Genomic DNA, 21,032 nt, shown 5'->3' with positions numbered 1-21,032 from the left:
GTGGGATAAGCAGTAAAATTCTAGGCTTGAGAAAACTAAAACAAAAAAACAACAAATTCTGGGACAGAGCCAGGCCCTGAGTTCAAGCCTAGTATTTGCACCAAACAAATGAATGAATTAATTAATAAAAATAAATTAAGTGGTGAGGCCACATGTGGGATTAAAGACAGCCTAGATATTATAGAGAAAGAATATACAACCATCCAAAACAAGTCCAAGAAATATGATAGATCTATCCAACACTTGGAACACACAATCAGCAGGCCTAATCTAAGGAAAATGGGTGTAGAGGAGCACCTAGAAACAGAAGTAAATGGTCTAGGAAATTTGTTTAACAGGATGCTAGCAGAGAAGTCCCCAAACATGCAAAAAAATAGGTCTATTCACATACAAAAACCTTTTAGAACTCCAAATAGACCAGACCAGAATAGGACATCCCGCTGTCACATTATAATCCACACAGGATCAACTCAGACCAAGGAAAAGATCCTTAACGCTGTCAATGAGGAAAGATTAATCACCTATAAAAGGAAACCAATTAGAATCACCTCAGATTTATCAGCAGAGACAATCAAAGCAAGAAGAGCCAGGAATGATGTATGCCATGCCCTAAAAACAAACAACTATCAACCAAGAATACTGTACCCAGCTAAAATCTCCTTCATAACTGAAGGCCAAATAAAAACCTTCCATAGCCAAGAAAAATTTAAACAATACATCTCCACCAAACCAGCCCTACAAACATTCTTAAAGATGTCATACACATAGAAAACCAACAAGAGTGCAATAAAGGCCAAGAAACTGCACCCAAACTGAGAATCCAAGAACCATAGGAAGAAGTCAGTTTTAGCAGCACCCAAGAAGGTGAATAACATGCCAGGAACTCCCAAATACCTCTCAGTCCTATCTCTCAACATTAACGGACTTAACTCTCCAATTAAGCGATTAGACTGTCTACTTGGATTAAAAAAACAAGATATTTCTATCTGCTGCCTTCAAGAGTCACATCTTGCCCGTAAAACAAACACATTTTCAATGTTAAAGGCTGGAACAAAATCACCCAAGCAAACGGTCCCCATAAACAGGCGGCAGTTGCAATCCTTATAGCACATAAAATAGACTTCAATTTAAAATTCGTGAGAAGAGATAAAGAAGGTCGCTACATACTAATTAAGGGATCTCTCCTTCAGGAGGATATTACAATTCTAAATATCTATTCGCCAAACAATGGAGCACCCAAATTTATCAAAGAAACACTACTTTCCCTCAAATCCCATATAGATCTAAAGACATTAATTGTTGGGGATTTTAACACACCACTTTCCCCACTAGATAGATCAACTTGGCAAAATCTCAACAGAGAAAACAAAGATCTAAACAGCTGCATAGATCACCTAGGTTTAACAGACATCTACCGAATATTTCACCCAGCAGCATTAGAATACACATTTTTCTCAGCAACACATGAAACATTTTCTAAAATAGACCACATTTTAGGCCACAAAGCAAACTTGTCCAAATTCAGAAACATTGAATTTATACCTTGCGTTGTCTTAGAACACAAGTGAATAAAATTAGAACTCAACACCAAAAGCCACCAAAGAAAGTCCAGTAACACACGTAGGTTGAACAACACTCTGCTGAATCACGAGTAGGTCAAGGAAGAGATTAGAAAGGAAATTCAAATGTTCACGTTATTCAACAAAAATGAGCACACAAATTACCAGCTCCTCTGGGACACATCCAAGGCAGAACTCAGAGGAAAGTTTATAACCCTGAGTTCCTACATCAACAAATTGGAGAGACCTGAAACCAACAATTAAATGACACATCTGAATCTCCTTGAAAAAGAGCAGCAAGATAAACCCCAGTCCAGTAAATGGAAAGAAATAATTAAAATTAAATCAGAATTGAATGAATTAGAATCCAAAAAAACTATAAAAAAGAATCAACAAAACAAAGAGTTGGTTCTTCGAAAAAATTAACAAAATTGACAGACTCTTAGCAAATCTTATCAGAAAAAGAAGAGAACACACCCAAATAAATAAACTCGGAGATCAGAATGGAAACATCACCACAGAAACAACCAAGATTCAGAACATTATAAGGGAATGCTTCTCAAAACATTATGCTAATATGTTTGAGAACTTGGCAGAAATGGACCTTTTCCTAGCAAATATTGACATGGCAAAACTAAATCAAGATGAATTAAACCATCTTAAAAGGCCCATATCAAGCATTGAAATAGAAACAGCAAAAAGAGTCCTCCCATCTAAGAAAAGTCCAGGACCAGATGGTTTTACAGCGGAATACTACAAGGTCTTCAAAGCAGAGCTCACACCAATATTCCTCCAACTCTTCAATGAAATTGAAAGAGAAAGTTCACTACCGAACACAGTCTATGAAGCCATCATAACCCTCATCCCCAATCCAGGCAGGGACTCATCAAAGAAAAAGAACTATAGACCCATTTCTTTGATGAACATTGATGCAAAACTTCTCAACAAAATTTTGGTCAATCGACTTTAACAACACATCCAAAAAATTATACACCTCGATCAAACAGGATTCATTTCAGGGATGCAAACCTGGTTCACTATACGCAAATCAATTAATGTTATTCATAACATCAATATGAGCAAAGATAAGAACCACATGGTTATCTCAATAGATTCAGCAAAAGCATTCGACAAGATCCAACACCCCTTTCTGATGAAGGTTTTGGAAAAATTAGGAATCCATGGAACATTCCTCAATACAATAAAGGCTGTATATGACAAACCTACAGCCAGCATTATAATTAATGGTGAAAAATTGAAGCCATTTCCTCTTAACTCAGGAACAACACAAGGATGTCCACTCTCACCACTTCTCTTCAATCTAGTATTAGAATGCCTAGCTACAGCAATAAGACAACATTCACACATTAAGGGGATCCAAATAGGGAAAGAAGAAATAAAACTCTCCCTCTTTGCAGATGACATGATCTTGTATGTAAATAATCCCATAGACTCCACTCCCAAATTACTCAAGCTGATTCAAAACTTTGGCAAAGTAGCAAGGTATAAAATTAACCCCCCAAAATCAATGGCTTTTCTGTATGTCAACAATGAGAAAAGTGTGGCCGAAATTAGGAAAGCAACTCCATTTGTAATAGCCCCACAGAAAATAAAATACCTAGGAATTAACATAACCAAAATGTGAAGAACCTCTATGATGAAAATTTGAAAAACTCGAAAAAGGTAATCCAACAGAACCTAGAAAATGGCATAAACTCTCATGCTCCTAGATTGGAAAGATTAAAATCATGAAATTGGCAATACTTCCCAAGCCTGTCTACAAACTCAATGCGATACCTATCAAAATTCCAACGTCATTTTTCATGGAAATAGAATTGACAATCCAAAAATTCATATGGAACAATAAAAGACCCCGAATAGCAAAAGCGCTCATCAACAGAAAGAACGCTGCTGGAGGAATATCAATACCAAATTTCAAACTTTACTATAAAGCCATAGTAATCAAAACAGCTTGGTACTGGCAAAAGAACAGACCTCAGGACCAATTGAATAGAATTGAAAACCCAGACATGAACATGCCGAGCTATAGCCATCTAATCTTCGATAAGGGAGCTAAAAAAATAGAATGGAACAAAGACAGCCTCTTCAGTAAATGTTGCTGGCAAAATTGGTTAACTACTTGTAGAAAACTAAAGCTAGGTCCTTATATATCAACCTGTACCAGAATCAACTCCAAATGGATCAAAGACCTCGGAGTCAAAGCAGACACTCTGAAAACATTACAGGATGGAATAGGAGAAACCCTAGGTCTCCTTGGCGCAGGCCGAAATTTTCTTAATAGAGACCGGGATACACAACAAATCAAAGAAATTTTGGACAAATGGGATTGCTTGAAGTTGCAGAGCTTCTGCATGGCAAAGGACATAGCTAGCATGATCAATAGAAAGCCCACGGACTGGGAGAAGATCTTCACTAGCCATAAAATGGACAAGGGTCTCATATCTAAAATATACTTGGGAGTTCCGGGAAGATGGCGGAGGAGAAGCTGGAATCTGAACAAGCTCTTGCATAGAAAACAGTTTCAGAGTTCCAGTGAACAGTCCGAAGCCAGAGAATCACACCAAGTTTGCCATCACAGGACAGAGAGTTAGTCAAGAGAGGGGAAGCCAAGCAGACACATCTGAGCGCCTGCCAGCAGCTGCTGCTGCGGCGGGAGGGTCGCGGTAGCGACCACAGCCGCGGGGGCACACCGAAGACACAGTCCGGGACGAAGGAGCCAGACGCAGTGGACGAGCGGATCCTACTCAACACCAGCAAGAACCGACAAGGAGAGGACAACATCATCCTGCACTTTGCATACCAGAGACGACCCGGGATCCAAGACTCGGCGTGAGTAGAAGCCCGACTTCCTCACTCCTTCTCACGGAGCAGAGGAGGGAAGGCAACCCCTCCCCCCCCCCAGCACCGGTGATCTCCATCTTGGATACCGACAAAGCTCGGAGGAGCGGCTAGCTCCAGCTCAGGCCTTGGAATAAAACTAGTCATTTAGCAGGTCACAAGAACTTAACAGCGGTGACCTCACAGACTCAGTTCCATCCAGGGAAAAGTCACCCAGCTCAGGCGCCAGCCATTGGAGTGGCTCTCCTCACCGGGTAACCAGAGCCAGAGGCTGCCCATCCCTCTAGCAGCCACCACAATCAAATGAAAAACAGAAACCCTGAGAATGGCTCCAGGCTGGGTGCTGTGAGTTTTTTTCACAAAATAGCCCCAGGGAAAAGCTACTGTTTGTAGAAAGGCCTCAACTCTACCCAGAACCTAGCCTCATCACTGCATCCCCCTCTTTTGTGATTCTCAAAGCAGATCACCCTACCAGTAAACTAACCTGGGAGGGGGATCTCAAAATCTTGGGTAAAGCAGAGCATTTTTCTGCCTGTTCCAACAAACTGAATTAAGAAACCAATCAAGCCACAGGACCTCAAGCTGACCAGAGACTCCAACCAGACTCTGGTTACAGACAAAAGGGAGATACAGGACCCTTCCCACCCCTCCCAAAAAAAAAAAAATCAAAGACCTTTTTTTTTTCTTCTTCTTCTTTTCTTTTTTTCTTTTTTTTTGTTTTGTTTGTTTTTCGTTTTTTGTTACCTTATATATATAAAAAAAATTTTTGCTTTTCTAAAACTTTTATTAATCTTTAATTTTTGCCTCTTCTGAAAAAATAATTGTTTTCCAATAACTTTTTTTTTCTCCTCTTATAATTTTTATTTTAGGAATACGTGAATGTGTGTTTTCCTTTCTTTTCTTGTCTTCTTTCTCTTTTTCTTTCATTCTTAATTATCTTTTTGTTTTTTGTCTAGCTCTACTGAACTTCTGATCTTTTCTTCTTACTTTCCTATCCTTTCCATCTTTTCCTCTTTGTTCTTCTTTATGTGACTTAACTCTTGTCCTGCACATCCTCAGATAAACCCGTAGTTAACCAGTAGACCCTATCCCCCATTGTGTACACACTTAATCCACAAACTTATTACTCAATTCAAAACCTCTGAGACTTAAATTCATTAATAGCAGTACTACCTCTTTATACCTATATAATATTTTAAGCATTTTTTTAGTTTTTCACATCTCCTCTATGTCCCTCCCTTTCTCTCAACATATTCATATTCCTCTATAAATAGATGGTCTTTTAATCTCTAAAATAACATTAATTTTTACGTTTGTATTTTTTTTCTGGTCTCTTTTCATTCCTTTCCCTTTCTTCTTTTTCTCTCTCTCTCTACTTGCATCCTACCCAACCTATTTCCTGCATTGTGATTAGGACATAGTTAACTCTCTCTGTGCCTCCCCACACCAATCTATTCCTATTTTTTACCCACATCTCTCCCTAACCCTAATAATTTCTGTTTTTCCAAATTCTTCTCTGCAGTTCGAAGCCCTTTAACATATAGATGTTTGATGTCAAATAGATGTATCTGTTGAACTAGATTGCATCTGTAGACTCTTGACTGTACAAATGCAAACTTTGGTTGATGGTTGCCTTAAGATAGTGTTCTAGCACAAAACTGGTGCTACCTTCATCTCAAATGGGCAGAGTAAGCCGGAAAAACACAAGAAAAATGGCAAATTCGGGTATCTCAATTCCCAATCTTGATATTCAGATAATGAATAATCCAGAGGAGAGTTCCCAAACAGCTCTACAAACACTGGTGGCAAACATGATAAATGAAAAGTTTGACAACGTACAAAGGACTCTGTATGAGCGTGATAGGGAGAGAGAGGAGGCATCCCAGAAGTTTATACAGGAATATCATAAGCGTGAGGAAGCTACTCAAAAACTGATACAGGATTTGCGTGAACAACTTGAGAATACTCAAAGAGAAAGGGAGGAATGGCGTGAGCAGGCTGAGAACACTCAAAGAGATCTGCAGGAATCCCACGAACGGGAGGAAGCTAATCAAAGAGTAATACAGGAATTGAGAGACCAGGTAGAGAACACACAAAGATCACTAAAGGCATTCATGGAATCCATTAACAAAGAGTGAAGGAAGTCAGGGAGACCACAAAGGGAATGCTGAATGGAACCCAACAGAAGGAATAGGAGCCCAAAGAAACCATAACCAATCAACTAAGTGATTTGAGGACAAACACTGAATACCAAATTAAGGAAGTAAAGAAATTCATACAAGACCTAAAACAGAGCTTCAACAAAGAACTTGAAGCCATCAAAGCTGACCAACTAGAAGGAAAAGAGATAAAAAACAAAGTAGAGAGTCTTGACAGCAGGTTAGACCACGCAGAAGATCGAATCTCAGGGATTGAAGAGAGCCTAGATATTATAGAGAAAGAACATACAACCATCCAAGACAAGTCCAAGAAATATGATAGATCTATCCAACACCTGGAAGACACCATCAGAAGGCCTAATCTAAGGATAATGGGTGTAGAGGAGCACCTAGAAACAGAAGTTAATGGTCTAGGAAATTTGTTTAACAGGATCCTAGCAGAGAACTTCCCAAACTTGCAAAAAGATAGGCCTGTCCAGATACAAGAAGCCTTTAGAACCCCAAATAGACCAGACCAGAATAGGACATCCCACCACCACATTATAATCCACACAGGATCAACTCAGAACAAGGAAAAGATCCTTAAAGCTGTCAGAGAGAAAAGGGTAATCACTTATAAAGGGAAACCAATTAGAATAACCTCAGATTTCTCAGCAGAGACAATCAAAGCAAGAAGAGCCTGGAATGATGTATGCCATGCCCTAAAAACAAACAATTATCAACCAAGAATACTGTACCCAGCTAAACTCTCCTTCCTAACTGAAGGCCAAATAAAAACCTTCCATAGCAAAGAAAAATTGAAAGAATACATCTCCACCAAACCAGCCCTACAAAAGATTAGACCGCAATAAAGGCCAAGAAACTGCACCCAAACTGAGAATCCAAGAACCATAGGAAGAACCCAGTTTTTGCAGCCCCCAAGAAGGTAGATAACATGGCAGGAACTCCCAAATACCTCTCAGTCCTATCTCTTAATGTTAACGGACTGAACTCTCCAATTAAGCGACATAGACTGTCTAGTTGGATTAAAAAACAAGACCCTTCTATCTGCTGCCTTCAGGAGTCACATCTTGCCCGTAAAAACAAACACATTTTCAATGTTAAAGGCTGGCATAAAATCTACCAAGCAAACGGACCGCATAAACAGGCGGGAGTTGCAATCCTAATATCAGATAAAATAGATTTCAAATTAAAATTCGTGAAAAGAGATAAAGAAGGTCACTACATACTAACTAAAGGATCTCTCCTTCAGGAGGATTTTACAATTCTAAATATCTATTCGCCAAACAATGGAGCACCCAAATTTATCAAAGAAACACTACTTTCCCTCAAATCCCATGTAGATCCAAAGACATTAATTGTTGGGGATTTTAACACACCACTCTCCCCACTAGATAGATCAACTCGGCAAAAACTCAACAGAGAAACCGCAGATCTAAACAGCTGCATAGATCAACTAGACTTAACAGACATTTACCGAACATTTCACCCAGCAGCATCAGAATACACGTTTTTCTCAGCAGCACATGGAACGTTTTCTAAAATAGACCACATTTTAGGCCACAAAGCAAACTTGTCTAAATTCAGAAACATTGAAGTTATACCTTGCATTCTCTCTGACCACAAGGGAATAAAATTAGAACTCAACACCAAAAGCCAGCAAAGAAAGCCCGGTATCACATGGAGGCTGAACAACACACTGCTGAATCATGAGTGGGTCATGGAAGAGATTAGAAAGGAAATTCAAATGTTCATGCTATTCAACAAAAATGAACACACAAAATACCAGCTCCTCTGGGACACAGCAAAGGCAGTACTCAGAGGCAAGTTTATAGCTCTGAGCTCCTACATCAAAAAATTGGAGAGATCTGAAACTAACAATTTAATGACACATCTAAACCTCCTTGAAAAAGAGCAGCAAGATAAACCCCAATCCAGTAGACGGAAAGAAATAATCAAAATTAAATCAGAATTAAATGAATTAGAATCCAAAAAAACTATAGAAAGAATCAACAAAACAAAGAGTTGGTTCTTCGAAAAACTTAACAAAATTGACAGACCCTTAGCAAATCTTATCAGAAAAAGAAGAGAACACACCCAAATTAATAAACTCAGAGATGAGAATCAAAACATCACCACGGAAACAAGCAAGATTCAGAACATTATAAGGGAATACTTCTCAAAACTTCATGCTAATAAGTTTGAGAACTTGACAGAAATGGACCTCTTCCTAGCAAATATTGACATGCCAAAACTAAACCAAGATGAGTTAAACTATCTTAACAGGCCCACATCAAGCATTGAAATAGAAACAGCAATAAGAGACTCCCAGCTAAGAAAAGTCCAGGACCAGATGATTTTACAGCGGAATTTTACAAGGCCTTCAAAGCAGAGCTCACAACAATTCTCCTCCAACTCTTCAATGAAATTGAAAGAGAAAGCTCACTACCGAACACATTCTATGAAGCCATCATAACCCTCATCCCAAACCAGGCAAGGACTCATCAAAGAAAGAGAACTATAGACCCATTTCTTTGATGAACATTGATGCAAAACTTCTCAACAAAATTTTGGCCAACCGACTTCAACAATTCATCCAAAAAACCATACACCACAATCAAACAGGATTCATTTCAGGGATGCAAAGCTGGTTCAATATACGCAAATCAATTAATATTATTCATCACATCAACAGGAGCAAGAATAAGAACCACATGGTTATCTCAATAGACGCAGAAAAAGCATTTGACAAGATCCAACAACCCTTCCTGATGAAGGTTTTGGAAAAATTAGGAATCCATGGAACATTCCTCAATACAATAAAGGCTGTATATGAAAAACCTACAGCCAGCATTACCCTCAATGGTGAAAAACTAAAGCCATTTCCTCTTAACTCAGGAACAAGACAAGGATGCCCACTCTCTCCACTTCTCTTCAATCTAGTATTAGAATGCCTAGCTACAGCAATAAGACAAGATGCAGACATAAAGGGGATCCAAATAGGGAAAGAAGAAATAAAACTCTCCCTCTTTGCAGATGACATGATCTTGTATTTAAAGAATCCCATAGACTCCACTCCCAAATTACTCAAGCTGATTCAAAACTTTGGCAAAGTAGCAGGTTATAAAATTAACCCCCAAAAATCAATGGCTTTTCTGTATGCCAACAATGAGAAAAGTGTGGCTGAAATTAGGAAAGCAACTCCATTTGTAATAGCCCCCCAAAAAATAAAATACCTAGGAATTAACTTAACTAAAGAAGAGAAGGACCTCTATGATGAAAACTTTAAAATCCTGAAAAAGGAAATCAACACAGAACTTAGAAAATGGCAAAACCTCCCATGCTCCTGGATTGGAAAGATTAACATCGTGAAAATGGCAATACTTCCCAAGGCTATCTACAAATTCAACGCAATACCTATCAAAATTCCAACCTCATTCTTCAAGGAAATAGAAGAGGCAATCCAAAAATTCATATGGAACAATAAAAGAACCCGAATAGCAAAAACGCTCCTCAACGGAAAGAACACTGCTGGAGGAATATCAATACCAAATTTCAAACTCTACTATAAAGCCATAGTAATCAAAACAGCTTGGTATTGGCATAAGAACAGACCTCAGGACCAATGGAATAAAATTGAAAACCCAGAAATGTACCTACAGACCTATAGCCATCTAATCTTCGATAAGGGAGCTAAAACAATAGAATGGAAGACAGACAGCCTCTTCAGTAAATGGTGCTGGCAAAACTGGTTAACTACATGTAGAAAACTAAAGCTAGATCCTTATATATCACCCTGCACCAGAATCGTCTCCAAATGGATCAAAGACCTTGAACTCAAAGCAGACACTCTGAAAACATTACAGGATGGAATAGGAGAAACCCTGGGTCTCCTTGGCTCAGGCCGAAATTTTCTGAATACAGACCCGGAAACACAACAAATCCAAGAAAGGTTGGACAAATCGGATTGTATAAGGTTGCAGAGCTTCTGCAGGGCAAATGACATAGCTAGCAAGATCAATAGAAAGCCCACGGATTGGGAGAAGATATTTACTAGCCATAGAACGGACAAGGGTCTCATATCTAAAATATACTTGGAACTCAAAAAATTAAACCCCCCAACAACAAATCCTCAAAGAAACAACTGCCCAATAAGTAAGTGGGCGAAAGACTTAAAGAGAAGCTTCTCTGAAGAAGAAAGAAGGATGGCCAATAGACACATGAAGAAATGTTCAACATCCCTAGCCATAAAAGAAATGCAAATCAAAACAACATTGAGATATCACCTCACTCCAGTTATAATAGCAAAAATCAAGAACTCTAACAACAACAGATGCTGGAGGGGATGTGGACAGAAAGGAACCTTATTTTCATTGTTGGTGGGAATTTAAACTTGTTCAACCACTTTGGAAAGCAGTACGGAGGTTCCTCAAAAGACTCCACATAGAGCTCCCCAATGACCCAGCAATCCCACTTTTGGGCATTTACCCAAATGATCACAAACAAGGTCACACTAAAGCTACCAGCACAACTATGTTTATTGCAGCATTATTTACCATAGCTAAGATATGGAACCAACCAGATGCCCCTCAGTAGATGAATGGATCAAGAAGATGTGGTATATATACACAATGGAATTCTATGCCTCCATCAGAAAGAATGACATTGCCCCATTTGTTAGGAAATGGAAAGGCTTGGAAAAAATTATATTAAGTGAAGTAAGCCAGGCCCAAAGAAACATAGGTCCCATGGTTTCCCTTATTTGCAATATCTAGTATAGGTATGAGTCAAGCGGAAAAAGTCAGAGAATGTGATGTTAGGAAAACGAACCCTCAAATATGTATTTTAATGTTTTTGTTTCTTTCCTGCATGTGTTTCTAACCCATTTATAAGATTATTTCTTTGTTGCTTTGTATGTCCCTCCCCCACAGTGTAACCCCCGCTTTCACTATATTTGATGTCAGTATAACATGTGGAGGAGACGGGGACAAACAAGTCGTTTAAGGATTCAGGTGGACCTGTTGCAACAATGAGAAGTACAAAATGTCATGTCAAAACCAGCTTTACAATGTCGGTGGGGGGGGAGGGGGGGTATGATTGGGTGGGGGGGGAGGGGGGAGGCTGGGAAGGGAGGTGAAGTGTAAACAAAGGAGGAGGCTGCAATGCTTGGTAAGAAATGTATGCATTATCCTGCCCATGTAATTGTAACCCCTCTGTACAGTATGTTCTCAAATAAAATAAAATAAAATTAAAAAAAAATAAATGTTTGCACAGCAATAAATATTTTTAAAAAGTCAAAAAAAAAAAAAAGAAATCAACTATTTTGAGTGTTGATATTGTGGTTTAAACTAAGGATCTTAACTTCTCACTTAAGCTTTTTCCCTAGTGGGTGGTGCTATATACATGAACCGCAGCTCCCCTTCCAACTTTATTTTGGGGATTATATAGAGATAAGAATCTCATGGAATAAAAATTCAGCTGTGTCCCTATCTTGGGGTTCATTTCAATTAACATCATCTTTAATGGTCATATGGTACCATGTACTAGTTTTTACAAGTAAAGGAAACTATGGGACCTATGTTTATTTGGGCCTGGAATATTTCACTTAATATAATTTTTTTCACATCTTTCCATTTCCTTACAAATGGGAGATGTCATTTTTCTGATAAAGGCATAGAATTCCATTATATATATATATATACCCACACACGCATATATATACATATACATATACACATATATATATACATATATGCATATATATATATATATCACATTTTCTCTTTTTTATTGGGCAAATACCATACAGAGGGTTTGCAATTACATGGGCTATGTAATGAGTACATTTCTTATCAAGAATTGTTGCCTTCTCCTTTGTTTCCCCTTCCCATCACTTTGCATTCCCCCCCACCCCTCGTCCCCCCACCCCAAGCCACAGTAGTAATATTAGTTTTTCAACATAATATCTTGAACATCTCATTGTTGCAATGGGTCCACCTATATCCCTATTTAAACAATTTGGTTTTCCCTTCCCCTCCACAAATTATACCACCATAAAATACAGTGAAAACAGGGGTTATACTGTGGGGGAGGGCCATACAAACCAACAAAAATATCATCTTATAAATATGTTAGAAACAAGCAAAAGAAAGAAAAAAAAAGTTTGAAACCTTATCTTGGGGTTCATTTTGCCTCACATCAACTTATCTGACCTTTTCTACTTGTCTCAGACATATACTAGTTATTGCAAATAAGGGAAACCCTGGGACATAAGTTTCTTGGGGCCTGGTTTATTTCACTTAATATAATTTTTCCAAGTCTTTCCATTTCATAACAAATGGAGCTATATCATTCTTTCTGATGAGGCATAGGATTCCATTGTGTCTGTATACCACATTTTCTTGATCAGTTCATCTACTGAGGGGCACCTGGGTTGGTTCCATATCTTAGCTATAACTGCCAAGACAGCCATCTACCATCTCAACAAATGAGCTGGCCATCGTGATTTACATCTGAAATCCTAGCTAATTATGTGGGAGGCATAGGTAATAAAGTCTCAGTCAATCTAAGATCACACCTGTGCAAAAAGTGCAAGACCTCAAGCAAATTATATGGACTAGAAGTATGGCAACATTGGTTGAGCTGCTTGGTGCTATACAACAAAAGTCCTGTCTAGCAAGCAGAGAACTCCTAGATAGAACCCTAGTAATACTCCTTTCTTCCATCAAAAAGCCTAAATAAGTTTGTCATATTTGAACATCTAATTTCAAGGCCACTGACAGATCAGAGATGGTGGCCTTCTCTTTAAAACCTAACTTTCACCCTAATGATAATCCAATTCTAATGTTTAAGGAAGATACTCTAGTTTTTAATCATTCTAATGAATATTCCAGTTTTCACTCTGGAAATGAGTTTCAGTTTGCTCTAATTCCCACAAATTTTCTGACTCTACCACTAAAATTATCTTGTTCCCTCACATGAGCCATTATATTACTTGTCCTCAAGTTCTCTTATCAGGAAAAATACTGTAGTTTCCATTGATTCTACCTTTACCTGAACCACTGTATCTGAAAAGTTTCAGATTTACTTACTATCTGGTCCATTACTTACCGCTAACTCTCAACCTAAACCTGGCTGGAAAACTCTCAGTAATCACTACAAGAATGATCACTGAGAAATACATATAATGATACTGTCTTAGTTACTATTCAGCCTCACATATTTGCTTCTACTTGTTAGTGAACACAATTTTATACTAAAAGCTTTCTTATTCGTAACAGTAAATAAATCAGAAGAAAATACTGATCCTAATCTTGATCCAAATTATATGGCAATGCTAACACTAACACAAGTACACTAGTTTTCACTCACCTTTCCAAACATAAGTTTCAATTTTTTCCAATATCTTAGTCATTTTCTAACACTAAACTTAATCTTTCTTAACTGGAACATTGAGAATAACCATCAGCCTAATTGTAAGAAGATTCATATATTAATAGCAATACTGTAGTATACATTCATTCTAATTCTTATCAGGCATATATTAAAATTTACCTTCAATTTGACCCTCATTTTTTTTCTCCTTTACTCTAAGCCTAACCATGGCTGGAATCCTAACCATAACCTTGACAGTACTCGTATCCCAATTCTAAAATGTATGAAAAATGCTCGTTTTGTGCAAGCCTAACTGAAATTCCACTGGTAATTCTTGAAATAAATTGCAGGTTTTCTGTAAACCCTACAGATTTTTTCACTCTTAACTCTGAATGTATTTTGTTCCATAATATGAATCATTATACCCATTGATCTCAAACCCTGATATTGTGAAATGCATTGTACTTCCATTATCCCAGCTTTTCCTAAATTCCTAGAACCTAAAAAGTTTCAGCTTTACTTAGTATTTAACATTTCTTTTTTTTTTTTTTTTTTTGTCGGTCGTGGGGCTTGCACTCTGGGCCAGGGCATGATCCCTGAGTTCTTTACCTCATAGCACCGCTTTTGTGTTTTATGGTGGTTAATTTCAGATAAAAATCTCATGGACGGTTTTGCCATTTTCTAAGTTCTGTGTTGATTTCCTTTTTCAAGATTTTAAAGTTTTCATCATAGAGGTCCTTCTCTTCTTTAGTTAAGTTAATTCCTAGGTATTTTATTTTTTTGGGGGCTATTACAAATGGAGTTGCTTTCCTAATTTCAGCCACACTTTTCTCATTGTTGGCATACAGAAAAGCCATTGATTTTTGGGGGTTAATTTTATAACCTGCTACTTTGCCAAAGTTTTGAATCAGCTTGAGTAATTTGGGAGTGGAGTCTATGGGATTCTTTAAATACAAGATCATGTCATCTGCAAAGAGGGAGAGTTTTATTTCTTCTTTCCCTATTTGGATCCCCTTTATGTCTGCATCTTGTCTTATTGCTGTAGCTAGGCATTCTAATACTAGATTGAAGAGAAGTGGAGAGAGTGGGCATCCTTGTCTTGTTCCTGAGTTAAGAGGAAATGGCTTTAGTTTTTCACCATTGAGTATAATGCTGGCTGTAGGTTTGTCATATACAGCCTTTATTGTATTGAGGAATGTTCCATGGATTCCTAATTTTTCCAAAACCTTCATCATGAAAGGGTGTTGGATCTTGTCGAATGTTTTTTCTGCATCTATTGAGATAACCAAATCTCATGGACTTTCCTGCCTGGGCTACCTTTGAACTGTGATCCTCAAAAACAGCTTCATGAGTAACTAGGATAATAGGCGTGAGCCACTAGTTTAACCCATTTCTTTACTCTATCCTCAAACACGGTTAACCAGAAACGTAATCCAAATCACATTCTGATTTCACACCAAATGGCTAATGTAAGGAAAATTGTCTAGATTCTATTCAATCGCACATTTTTTTTGGCTTCTATTTCTTATTGGAAAACTAAAATTTACCATAAAGCTTATCCTTCCCTAACCCTAATGGGAACAAAAAAGTATCTCTCACTTTAAACCAAATTATATCTGAATCTTTAAAGTAACACAGACTGGTTTTCATTCATTCTTGCCATTCATTCTTCTTAAAATATGTGGCAGTTTTACACAATGTCTTACATATTTTTCTCATCCTAACCCAGCTCTAACTGCCACACATTTCCTAATCCTAAGCCTAGATGTAACCGAATCATCATGTTAATAGCAATTCACTTTTTCATATTTATCCTAACTCTTGCTCAGCCTGTAGGTCTAAATTTTACTTGCATTTTGAATATATTTTTAAGTGTTTTTCTATTTCCAGTCAGGTTTTATTGTTCATTATTTTTAAAAATTTTTATTTTGTTGAAAAGGTGCTTTAAAGAAGGATTAGTTACACGTGTAAGGTAAGGAGTACGTTTCTTGTTGAGCATTGTTACCCACTTCTTTCTTGTTCTCCCACTATCACATCCCTCCCCACTTCACTTACCCCTCCCTCCCCATGGTGTAATCTTCATTTTCAACATAGTGTCTTGTGAGTATCATTGTTGCAATGGGTCATCCTCTGATGAACCTAAATTTTCTATTTCTCTAATCCTGGGATCCTAACCATAATAATAATGATAACTCAATTCAAAGGTTAACAAAAAATATTCAGGTTTTTATTCATCATATTAATTCTCTGTACATCTTGAATTATCTTACAGTTTAGCTTCAGTCTTCCAAATTAGTTTATATGCGCATCTATAAAGATGTAATTTTATGTGAAAAACAGAAGATCTTTGGAGGAAGGAGTAATGAGAAGGAAATAGAGGGAGTAAAATCCAATACGTTAAATATATTATGGAATTGTCACTTCTGACAATTACTATCTATTAACAAAATAACTAAAAATTAATAAAGAACACACTGCCTTCTAGTGTTCTTTAAGAGAGCCATGATCTGACTTTTGAAAAAAAAACTTGTGCTAGATAAAATTTGTCCATGCATAATTTATATTGTTTGCCAATTATTTAACTTAATGAATAAAAATTTATCGAATAAGATTCTTTGACAAAAAATATAAAACAGTGACTTAGCAATTGTTTGAGAAAAAGTTATTCTTATGAGTTTTAAGAAACGGAATTGATATTTCCCTACAAAGCAATGAATTAGGTTTACTAATCTAGTCTTTGTAGTAAGTTTAGAGAACATAATTGACATGAGAAACAACTAACTGCATATCTTGTTTCCTGAATGAGTGATATTTTAAACATTGTCTTTTATTCAAATAAATACTTAGGTTTACATTTCAAAATAAGTGCAATTTTATCTCCTTTCAGAACAAATACTTACCCTGCAATTAAATGTACTAGCATATTCAGGTATTTAAAAGCTAAATTTTCTATGTTTTATATGCAGCTCTACATATTCAGAATGACATGATTTTTTATTCATAATTATCTAACCCCAGATTTTTCCTTTATCAATATAAATTTTCTCATGAGTTTGTAGTGAAGGCTCCAGTAACCAGACTGGTTAAAACAATTTCCTGAATTCTAAATTTTAAATCAAATCATTTTTAAGCTTTGATAATATCATTTATTGTCTCTTCAGAGCAATTAAGCTAAAACAAATACTACTTTTTAAACATTTCACTCACATTGTAAAGAATATTAACATAGGTCAAAAAGAAACTAAATATTTCAGACTCATCATATTTGGTGATCTTATTGTGAAGAATGTAGAGAGTAGAAGGTCCTTATACTCAATAAATAGTTTTGGTTAAATTAAATCATATATCTGGATTTCTGATTTGGAGCTTAATCACATGGAAACAGGAAAATAATAAAAAAATTACTTTGGGATCACCAGAAAAGGATATGTGTGCATGTACCACAGTTGCTTTATTAGTTTGTAGTTGAACACTGGACTTCGATTTATATCTTGGCTGTTGTGGTGAATAATGTGAGTAACAATGAACTACAGATACATTTATGAGTTACCCACAGACAAATAATCACACGATTGGTGGGTCAGACAATATTTCAACTTTGGATTTCTTTAGGAAACTGCATACAACTTTCTACAACAAGAACACTAACCTGTATTTTGACCAAGAGTGTAGAAAATTTCCTTTTCTCCACAGTGTCACCAGCCAACATTTTTACCTTTTTAGTTTTTTTAAAGGACATGTTTTTACTGTGTGCAGTACCCAAGACTGGCCTTAGACTCAAATCCTTTTACTCCAACCTCCAATCACTTGGAATTACCAGCCTTTACCACCACACCTGGTTCTTTGGTTATTTTTATGAGTTATAATATTTAAGAAGTAGTATCATAGTAATTTTGAATTGCATTTCTCTAATGACTTCTGCTCACAAAGCATTAAGCCAACATAGACGTTGTATTAAATACAAATTTGTAAATCCACAGGCGATTTTCAGGGCTTTTTGGAAAACATGTCTATTCAGAACTTTTGTCCATTTTTAATCAAGTTTCTTGTTAATCTCATCTTTAATCTCTCTATAGAAAATCAATAATTAATTCAAGGTAGTAGAAAGGAAAAAAATAAGCAGCTCCTAAGATTTTAAAATTTTTAATAACATGATATTGCTTAAATCATTTTTCTGTTGATGCTTGAGACTCTATAACTCAATTTAGTTAGACCTTTTACAAGGCTATATATATTTTATTTATTTTACTTTGTTCTTTCCTGCATGAATAATTTAACTTGGTTTCTTTCAGTCTCATGTAATTCAGATTTCAAACTGAAGAATAAATGAAAGGAAGCAAACAAAAAATATAGTTCCCCTCATCTGATGATGCCTCTACAAAAATGAGGAAAGTGTTCATCCTTCTAAGGACCAACGATAGAATATTAAAAAGAAAATTTATTCTTCTAGGTCTTCCTTATCTTTGCGATGTAACTTAAATGATACAAAACATAATATACTGCTCAGATACTTTTACGTTTTATCAGCTTTGCACATTTTCATATGGATTTCACCTCAGTCTACAACATTCCTTCATCGTTCTGTCCCTGTTATTTTTATATTATCACAACATAAGATAACCAGTTTGATTTACAGCATAAGTTATCCACTGGCTTCCTTGGAAGCAAAGCATGGTCAATAGATATTACTTCTGGTTGCTCACACTACATGTAATGGTTTCTGTACTACTTATCACATTCTATTTGGTATTTAAAAAAGAATGCTGGCTAAACTCAAAGCTCATTCATAGGTTTACGTTAAGTGTTTCACAAGTTTTATGCTCTTAATTCTTAAGATAACATTCGTTATAATGCTAATGTTATTACCATTGTAGTGTTGGGAAAAATTATAGTTAAAGACAGTAAGTGCATGGCCCAAAGACACACACAGTGAGGAAGAAAATGAGTCAAAGTTTCCAAAAGTCTTTCAGCAATACCAAAAAGGTGGATAAAATCGCTCCATTCTCTTACACTCTCAATTCAATATTCATATTGCCCAAGAAATAATAGCGTAGCAAATATTACAAATGGTGATTGTTTTCTATCACATTTTGTCTTCAACACAGACTGTGGTGGTGACATTGGGGTATCATGCACAGAGCTGAGCTTACAAATTGAGGTCCGAAGACAGCCAAATTTCTTCTGTCCCACAGTTCCAGTTTCTTTTTTAAAACGTACCAGAACTTTTAAATATCATCACTTATTATCTTTTCACAATCCCCAAACGAATTAAATTGACATATAATCACTCCAAAAGGCTTTCAAATAAGGAGATGATACAACAGGCACCCATAAAGTAAATTTTCTTTTATTTTTAAAATTATTCTAAAAACATTGTGCTGGCTGGTCACACTTATAATCCTATCTACTCTGAATATTTGCTCAGGAGACTGAGATCTGTGGATTACACTTGGGAGCCAATCAGGGCCAAAAAAAAAAAAACCTCATGAAATTATTTTTCAAAATGTTTAATGAACTAGCAAAGAGCCAGGAATTGAGATGTAGCTTACATAGTAGATCACCAATCTAGATAGGAAAGGCCTAGCAAGACCTTGAAGCCCTGATTTTAAACTCTGAGCATGATGATATATATGTATGACGTGTGTTAGCAGGTACATGCGTGTTTGCTTGAAGGCTGCGGCACTCACACTCACATACATTTATTCAAATTACCTTCATATCAGTGTTCTGCATTAATTTCTTTGTTAGCGATATTATATGGGTAAAATAGAGGAAATAAACTCTTCCATCTCAGAACATTTTTATATTTTTTTTTGTAATAATACTGTGCAGAGGAGTCACATTTACATGAACAAGGAAACTAGTACATTTCCTAACAAGAATTCTTACCTCCTCCTTTATATTTCCCCTACCATCTCTTCCCTTCCACCTCCACAAGTACACTCCCCTTCCCCTTCCTTCCTCCACCTAAATTGTAAAGTTCATTTTTCAACATAGCGTCTTGTGCATCTCATTGTTACAATGGGTCAACCTGTATCCTTATTTGAGCAATTTTTCCCTTCCCTTCCCCAAATTAGGGAAGCATACATTCAAGATGTATGTGCACCAACTTCAAATACAGAGAAAACAGGGGTTATAGCGTGGGGAGAAACATACAAAGAAACAAAAAAAAATGCCATCGCTCATTGTAAGTATGTTAGAAACAATAGCAAGAAAGAAAAAACTACTTGTGTCACTATCTTGGGGTTCAATTTCTTTAACATCATCTTATCTGGTTCTATGTACATAGCTTTTCAACTTTTCTGCTTATCCCAGACATACATTTGTTATTGAAAATAAGGGAAATCATGGGACCTATGATTCTTTGGACTTGGGTTACTTCACTCAATAAAATTTTTTCCAAGACTTTCCATTTCCTAACAAATTGGGCGATGTCATTCTTTCTGATGGAGGCCTAGAATTCCATTGTGTATATATACGACATTTTCTTGATCCATGCACCTTGTGAGGGCATCTGGGTTGGTTCCATATACTAGCTATCGTAAATAATGTTGCAATAACCATAGTTGTGCTGGTAGTTTTAGTTTGGTCTTGTTTATGATCATTTGGGTAGATCCCCAAAAGTGGGATTAATGTGTCATAGAGGAGTTTTATGTGGAGTCTTTTGAGGAACCTACATACTGCTTTCCAATGTAGTTGAACAAGTTTACACTCCCACCAAGAATGCAGCACAATTCCCTTGAGGCCACATACCTTTCAGCATCTGTTGTTGTAAAAATATGGAATGCTCCACGAATTTTCATGTCATCCTTGCGCAGGGGGCATGCTAATCTTCTCTGTATCGTTCCAATGTTAGTGCATGTGATGCTAAATTGAGCAAAGAACATTTTTTATATATAAAGTATAATTTGTATTGATTTTATGAAACTAGACAATTCAACAAAAATAAGTTCAAAAGAATTGTTGTGAAATTTTAGAATCATGTACTTCTTACATAAGCACACATTTAAGAATAAAATCAAGATAGACATGCCAAAAACAAAATAATTCCAGATATTTGTAGTTCAAGAGATGTGTAGGA

At 36.5% G+C, this 21,032-nt stretch overlaps 1 non-coding gene across 1 annotated transcript; it reads right to left on the bottom strand.

Annotated features, from left to right (window-relative positions):
• Positions 1–20,724: 20,724 nt before the first annotated feature.
• LOC122099496 lies at positions 20,725–20,831 on the bottom strand. Its single transcript, XR_006145943.1, has one exon. It is a non-coding gene; the product is annotated as a U6 spliceosomal RNA (small nuclear RNA).
• Positions 20,832–21,032: the final 201 nt, after the last annotated feature.

The sequence above is a fragment of the Dipodomys spectabilis genome, unplaced genomic scaffold (assembly GCF_019054845.1).
Source record: "Dipodomys spectabilis isolate Male_0828 unplaced genomic scaffold, ASM1905484v1 ptg000516l, whole genome shotgun sequence".
Lineage (NCBI taxonomy): Eukaryota > Metazoa > Chordata > Mammalia > Rodentia > Heteromyidae > Dipodomys > Dipodomys spectabilis.
This window is presented reverse-complemented; position numbering and strand designations above follow the sequence as displayed.